The sequence below is a fragment of the Phyllobates terribilis genome, unplaced genomic scaffold (assembly GCF_046119375.1).
Source record: "Phyllobates terribilis strain yellow unplaced genomic scaffold, ASM4611937v1 Scaffold_1__5_contigs__length_1240528914, whole genome shotgun sequence".
NCBI classification, from domain to species: domain Eukaryota; kingdom Metazoa; phylum Chordata; class Amphibia; order Anura; family Dendrobatidae; genus Phyllobates; species Phyllobates terribilis.
Genome location: NW_027362761.1, coordinates 241447980 through 241455045, shown reverse-complemented (window position 1 = coordinate 241455045; position 7066 = coordinate 241447980).

Below are 7066 nucleotides of genomic sequence, written 5' to 3'. Positions count from 1 at the left end.
TTGACCTGTAAAAATATAAATACAACATACATATGTATGTTTTTATCTTATTAACCAATGTAAAGCTTTCTACAATATAATAAATATCACTGCAATAATATAGTTTGTGTTTTTATTCAGTACAAATTTGTTTTTTAGATTTAAGAACGTTAAAGTTTTGTTCAATATGTAGCAAATAAAATATTTCAGTCAGAGATTAACTGACCATTTCGGCATTAGGGCATTACTAATGATTGATGGCTCACAAAAGTGGCTCACAATTTGTCAATCAGATGCATTGTTTCATGTTTCAGGACACGTTTGCAATATAAATTGAAACTTAGTAGTGATGAGCGAACACGCTTGCCACTGCTTGGTACTCGCCCGAGCATCACTGTGATCGACAAGCTCGGCTCTCGACGAGTATTTCCGGGTTGCTCAGGCGGGATCTCGGGTCCCCTTCCTGCATGTTTGGTGCTCTTTAGAAAGCCAATGAACATGCAGGGATTGCCTGCCATGCACTGTAATGCCGTAGCCATGTTGGTTGTGGGCATTACAGTGATTGGTTGGCCGCACAGCATCATCAGGTGTACATAAGACCGGGTGCCGCCATGCTCGTCACAGTCTACTCCGGAACCAGGCAGAGTAGGGAGAGCTGCTACTGCGTCATAGAGAGATTTGCTTCTTCATAGTTAGTATAGGTATTCCACAACATACTGTATATATATCCAAATGAACTAACAGTCCTTCTGAGGACTAATCCAACTGCTTATATTCAGTGGTGATAGCAGGAATTAGGCAGGCAACCAGTGTATGTGGCAGACTGCAGTGCATATAGTGCAAAAGGGTCCATTTAAAGTTCCTGCTGCTGCTGTTCTTACAGATATTTTTAGACATAGCCCCAGATATCAGGTGCCAGGGCAAATTTTTTTTTTATCTTAATCCTGGTTATTTGCTTAAAAAGCAATCCAGAGTACACAATTTTTCTGCTCAATTTGCTTGTTCTCACTGCAGAATAAAGCCAGATCTGTTCCATATTTCAGCAATAAAAATCCAGAAATTTAAAATGAACGTGGAAAATATTCTCCTCCTTTTCCATTCTAGTGCAATGTGTCGGTCAAGCTATTCACACCAGGTGCCTGTGAAGGATAATATTAGCAAATAACAGGCCTGCTTTTTAAAACCGTGATTCTCTGTCAGAGGTATCACATATAACTGCATTCCAAAATCAGCCATTTCTCGTGAACGTGGAAAATATTGTCCTCCATTAAAAATGGGAAAGGGACGGGGAAGTGGACGTGATGGTGATGGTGCATGCAGAGAACGAGGACGTAGCCCATCTGAAATTGTGCCACAACAAACACCCACATCTTGTCGATCGACATTCCTGTTCCATTTACTAGGGGACCCCAGAACACCACTATTGAACACAGAGCAGTGTCAAAAGGTTATTGGTTGCATAGCAGATAATGCTTCCAGTCACTTAGCCACCACCGCCACCCTGTCTTCCACACGGTCAAGTCTCAGTACCCGTGAGTATGGACCGCATATTCCTCACCCTGATCCTCCTTACTCCCACCATGCCAAGTGCCCGGAGACAGGTGATCCCACACTTGGACACTCAGAAGAGCTGTTCACTTTTCTACTTGTAGATTCGGGCCTCTCGCCCGGCCAGCGAATCAAGTGAGTCAAGAGGAGAACGCTTGTAGCAATGCCCAAATATTGGAGCAGCAACGGACACACGAAGGCGATGGTGGGAAAGTGCAATTACTGTTGCAAGTGGTGGTGGATGATGATGATGATGAGACACAATTGCCAGAAAGTCAGGAGTGGGACTAATGTGCGGAAGTGGAAGACGAGCGGGTGGATGATATAGTAACTGACCCAACCTGGCAGGAGGACATACAGAGCAAGGAAAGCAGCAGACAGGGGGAGGGTGGCGTGGCACCACAACAGGCAGGAAGAAGCAGCATGGTGGCCACAGACACAAGGTGGGAAAGTGTTCCTCGTAACACCAACACGACGAAAGTTACCAGTACAACTGTTAGGTCTTCCTAAGTCTGGTTATTTTTAAAGACTCTGCAGATAACCCCAAAAAGGCCATTTGCACAACCTGCCAGGCCAGCATCAGCAGGGGTAGCAAAGCTAGCAGCCTGACCACCACCAGCATGATAAGGCACATGGCAGCAAAGCACCCGACTTTGTGGGCCGAACCCCAGGGTCCAGCGACAGTGTCTGCGGGTGACACCACTGCTTCTTCGGCTGTTGTGCGTGCACGCCAATCCCCTGTCCATGGTGCAAGCCATGATGCCTCCTGCCCTGCACCTGTCGTTGCACACTCTCAAGTAGCACCATCAGGAAGCACGTCCTTGTCCCAGCGCAGTGTTCGGTTGTCCCTACTCCAGTCCTTGGAACGCAAGCGCAAATGCGCAGCCAACGGCCCACAGGCCACACTACTGAATTCACACATTTTGTGAATGCTTGCGCTCGAAATGTTGCCTTCTAGGCTCGTAGAGACGGAAGCTTTCTGCAACCTGATGGCGGCGGCCGTCCCTTGGCACTCGGTCCCCAGCCACCACTATTTGTCCCGGTGTGCCATCCCCACATTACAAGAGCACGTGTCCCACAACATTAGACGTGCCCTCAACAACGCAGTTATTGGGAAAGTCCACCTAACCACGGACACGTGGACAAGTGTTTGTGGGCAGGGACATTACATCTTGCTGATGGCACACTGGGTTAACATAGTGGAAGCAGGGACAGAATCAGACCTTGGGACGGAACACGTCCTCCCGACGCCGAGGATTGGAGGCCCTGGGTAAGTCAGTGTTGCCCCCACATTCTACAGCTCCTGCACTTCCTCCTCTTCAGCCACCATCTCTGAAATGATCACATCAGTCGCAATCTGGAAGCACTGCAGCACTGCCTCGGCCAAGCAGCAACAGGCTGTGCTGAAGCTAATATGCTTAGGTGACAAACCGCACAATGCTAAAGAGTTGTGGACAGCTCTGAAAGAGCAGTCAGATCCGTGGCTAACACCGCTTACCATACAGCCAGGCATGGTCGTGTGTGACAAATTCCGGAACCTGGTGGCGGCTCTGAGGCGAGTAGAGCTCACACACGTACCATGCCTGGCCCATGTGCTTAACCACGTGGTTAATCAGTTTCTCAAAACTTACCTGGATCTGCTGGATCTGCTTGTTAAAGTACGCCGCTTGTGTGCCCATTTTAGAGACTCAGCTACAGCTTCCGCCGCCCTTGCCGTGCTTCAGCTTCTTTGCAGCTTCCAGCTCACTGACTGATCTTGCCCACGCATTGGAACTCTACAATGCAGATGTTAGGAAGGATTTGTGATCAGAAGAGGGTAGTCAGGTCAGACTCCAGACATAATACCTTAGGAGTGGACATGGATGTCAGACATATGTACCATCCTCCAAAAGGACTCCACCAAGATGGTGAGCGGCGATTATGCCATAACTAGCATCACCATTCCGCTTCTCTGTCTTCTGAAATGCTCTCTACTCACAATTAAAGAGGATGCATTGCAGGTGGAGAACTATGAGATGGAGCCATAGTGGGTGATTCCACAAAGCCCAGCCTCATCTCATCCCAACGTGGATTGGGTGACAATGAGAAAGAGGAGAAGGAGGAGGAAAAATAAGAGCTAGTTTTCTGCGCTATAGATGGTACTACCTGCACAACTGTCATACCGTCTGTTCAGCGTGGATGGCCTGAGGACAGGGTGGAGTAGGAGGAGGATGAGGAGGAGAGCATGTTCAGTCATCCTCTTGGTGAGGACACAGAAGTCTTGCCTCTTTGCAATGTGGCACACGTCGCTGAGTTTATGTTACGCTGCCTTTCCCGTGACCAAATTTTGGGTGACAGTCATTACTGGTTGGTGACACTTCAAGATCCATGCTACAAGGAGAACTTTCTGTCTCTTATTCCCGCGCAGGAAAGGCCTATTAAAATGGTGCAGTATGAGAAGGCCCTTGTTCCGGAATTATTTAGAAATTCTCATCTGAAAATGCTGGCAACAGAGGTTACAGTTTGTTGGACAACCAAGGAGCATAGGCGAGAGAGACACAAATGCAATCCAGTAGAGGCCGGGGAACACTGTCAAAGTTCTGGGAGAATTTTCTCAACCCCTTCCATCGCACAGGCCCTGAGGTGTGGGGTATTCTCGCAAGGAGGGAAAAGTTTTGGAAAATGGTGTGAGAGTACCTTGCCGACCGTACCAACATCCTTCGTGATTCCTCTGTGCCTTATAATTATTGGGTATCCAAGCTGGACACATGGTATGAACTGATTCTCTATGCCTTGTAGGTCCTTGCCTGCCCTGCCGCTAGCGTTTTGTCTGAGCGGGTTTTTATTGCCAGCTGTGGAATTTTAACCGATAGGCGCATCCGCCTGTCAATTGAAAATGCTGACAGGCTGACTCTTATAAAAATGAACAAGGGCTGGATTGAGCCAGACTTCTCAACAACACTGAATGATAGCAGCATAACAAAAACTCAAATACAGTGTTTTTTTTTTTGGGAGGTCTAACTCTATTCCCATGCACCTCTGTCTTCACACCCAGACATGGGTATATGCTTCCTCATTTTGACTATTTGTTTTTGTCCTCCTCCTTTTCCTCATCCTCCACATCATCCTCCATATCACCACCTTATCTGCCATATCTACGTCTTTTGCGAGACACATTGGAGTTCCTCCAAGTATTTGGCAGCCGTTGCATTCACTGCATAGGCAAACAGTATGGGAGACCCACTTCCTAATAATGGGAACATTGTTTTCAGGAGGCCGTCCGACCTCTATGTCTCTTGCAAGGGGCATTGAAATGCCTCCAAATTTTTGGCAGCCGTTGCATTCACTCTATAGGAAAACAGTATGGGAGACCCTCTCCTTTTTAATGGGAATATGTCGTACTTGTTACTGTAGCCCAGCTCCATGTGTCTTTAAATTGTTAGTAGGGTTTTTACAAAATTTTGGCTGTCGTTGGACTCACTGCATACCCTATAACTGGATAGCAGACCCTCTCCTTTCTAATGGGAATATGTTTTTACTGTGGCCCAGCTCTATGTGTCTTTAAATTGTTAGTGGGTTTTTCCTAAATTTTGGCAGCTTTTGGACTCACTGCATACCCTATATCTTGATAGCAGACCCTCTCCTTTCTAATGGGAACATGTCATTACTGTGGTCCAGCTCTATGTGTCTTTAAATTGTTAGTGGGGTTTTTCCTAAATTTTGTCAGCCGTTGGACTCACTGCATACCCTATAACTGGATAGCAGACCCGCTCCTTTCTAATGGGAACATGTTGTTTCTGAGGCCCACCTCTATTTGTCTATAAATTGTTATTGAGGTTTTTTCCAAATTTTGGCAACCCTTGAAGTCACTGCATTGGTATTACCACTATAGGAGACCCACTCCTTTATAATGGGAACATTTTTTTTACTGAGACCCTTCTCTATGTCTCTTCAAAGAGGTAGTGGGGTGCGTGCAAATTTTTGGCAGCCCTTGCAGTCTCTGCATACGCAATAACAGTATAGGAGACCCACTCTTTAATAGTGGGAGCAACAGAGCATAGCCGACTGCTGGCCCTTTAAGAATAGTAAGGCTGTAAAAATAGTGTTTGTGACTTTCACAATCCTTCCTTCATAAATGAAACAGGATATGTCTGATGATATCTCACACACCACATGGCCAGATAAGGTTGTAAAATGTTAAAATTACATTTCCCGGTGAATACATTTGTCTTGGTTGAAAGCAATGCAAAAGTGCAAAAACGCATCAAAAACACTACGTGTGAACATAGCCCAAGGTGTGGAGGAGCATTTTTATTTTTGGTTATTTATTTTGCCTTATATACAAGTCATTATCCTGGAAAGGATGTTCCTTAACATATTTCCCAGGAAAATCCATTTTGGTTTCGTTTTTGTATGTTTTATTGTGAGTCCGTAAAAGTGGCGTAATACTCTGACAGCGTTGTTGACAGCAGTGATCTGGGAGTCAGAAATGCTTCCAGGCGTCTTCCCCATGCTGTTCCCATGTCATTTGAGCACTGTTCTCATCGATTTGGACAATTTTTAGTCCCCTCTGCAGACCGCCGGGGGGGGCGCCAGAAAAATGCTCGAGTTTCCTATAGACTTACATTGGGCTCGTTACTCGACAGAGCACTCGCGCATTTTAATTTGCTCGACTCGAGCAATGAGCACCCGAGCATTTTCGTGCTCGCTCATCACTAGTGCAGATAGATACATCATCTTCCTTTCATGAGTACCCAAAATTAGCAAAACTCTGAGCTCTCATAGCTCTATTTGATGTGAGCATTATTTTCTTTATTGACATCTCAAGTATGTAGATCTACATGATGCTTATGGGAGGTAATCTATTGTCTTCATAATGATCATGACGACATACATTAGCATGTTTGTCAATTGTTGCCATGGACAAGCAAACTGAACTTTAGTTTTGCTTGATATTGCAGAAATAAATCACTTTAGGCTAAAATAGCTGAATTTTTAGTATCAGGGTTGGGCACTGTCGTGGACACTTGTGTCACCACATACACACCCTGTCACCGTACATCCTCTGGCTGGACCAGCGGCACAAGAACAAGCAGTATATAAGCAGCTCCAACCAGTCCTAAACATCTACAAGCTTCACCTGATCTTCTCATCAAGGTAAACCACCAAGCTTCTCCATGCTTATCCAGACTACTAAGTACTCTTAAGCAGATAGTTTCAGAAACTAATGTGAATTATACCTTTTTACTACTATTATTATTATTATTACATACTTGTTTAATTCAATGATGCTTTTAGATCATGTTTGATATGGTGGACAGATTTTTCTAGATATATTCTTGATAATTTCATATAAAATATACGGGTATGTATTATAATGCACAGTAATATTTATATGCTGAGATATCACTTTGCATTTTCTTGTTTGTAAACTCCAAATACATAAAGCATGGCAACTAATCACATCAAATATTCTGCAATATTTTTTCTGTTGGTAACTTTGTATTTCTTGATTGATGTTCTTATGTTTGTATACATTTTAGTTTGTATTACTTAGATA